Here is an 834-nt window from a genome sequence, read left to right on the forward strand (position 1 = left end):
CAGCCACTTGTTTCCGTGGTGTAGTATAAGCCAATAATGCACCTTTAATGTTTTGTGTTTGACACTATTAGACACACAATCTCAATGTCACATAAGTTCTGTACATTAGCTTATAAATTTCAAACACTACTCTCTGAAGTAGAAAAAGCACACATCCTGTTCAAGTTCGGTGGGTGATCCTTCCACTCAGTTTTTTTATTACAGAGACCAACCGGCTCTCTGGCCGAACACGCTGAGCTACCGTGTCGGCTTTATAAATATGCAAGTAGAGCATTGAACAGTCACTTGTTTCCGTGGTGTAGTGGTTATCACATCCGCCTAACACGCGGAAGGTCCCCGGTTCGATCCCGGGCGGAAACATCTTTTTTTTCTTTCTTGTAATCAAAGTTGTAATACAAAAATGTATTTAAATTAACTTTTAAGCATTGTTACACAGAATTACTACCTGAATTAAGCCAAATTCCTCAAAACTTTTAACACATAATTACTGCTGGTTTTAGGCGTTGATATCTGCTTCATGACTGTACAATTTAATATGGTATAAATGAATTTGAATTCACAAAATCTAATATCAGATGTTGAATTGCACAGCCCCTTCCGCGTAGCAACCATTCGTGACGGAGATAGCCGCAGTTTAGTAGTCCCTCCGTTCACCGACCTCCTGCACAGGTATGGTACAAATTGCTTTGTAGGCACCGTAAGGCAACGTTCGTCACTGTCGGTAAACCCACTAGAATGTCCTTGTATGTCCATCTCTACAGAGATGGTTGCGGGACACGGGTTTTCGATACAAGGCGTAAAATTAAACCTTCGTTTCTAAACTTATTTGGCTAA

The 834-nt window shown here is 40.5% G+C and overlaps 1 non-coding gene across 1 annotated transcript; it reads left to right on the forward strand.

Moving 5' to 3' along the window:
- The first annotated feature begins 287 nt into the window (after positions 1–287).
- Positions 288–360, forward strand: Trnav-aac. The gene has a single exon. It is a non-coding gene; the product is annotated as a tRNA-Val (tRNA).
- The last annotated feature ends 474 nt before the right edge of the window (positions 361–834 follow it).

This window comes from Schistocerca piceifrons, chromosome 5 (assembly GCF_021461385.2).
Source record: "Schistocerca piceifrons isolate TAMUIC-IGC-003096 chromosome 5, iqSchPice1.1, whole genome shotgun sequence".
Lineage (NCBI taxonomy): Eukaryota > Metazoa > Arthropoda > Insecta > Orthoptera > Acrididae > Schistocerca > Schistocerca piceifrons.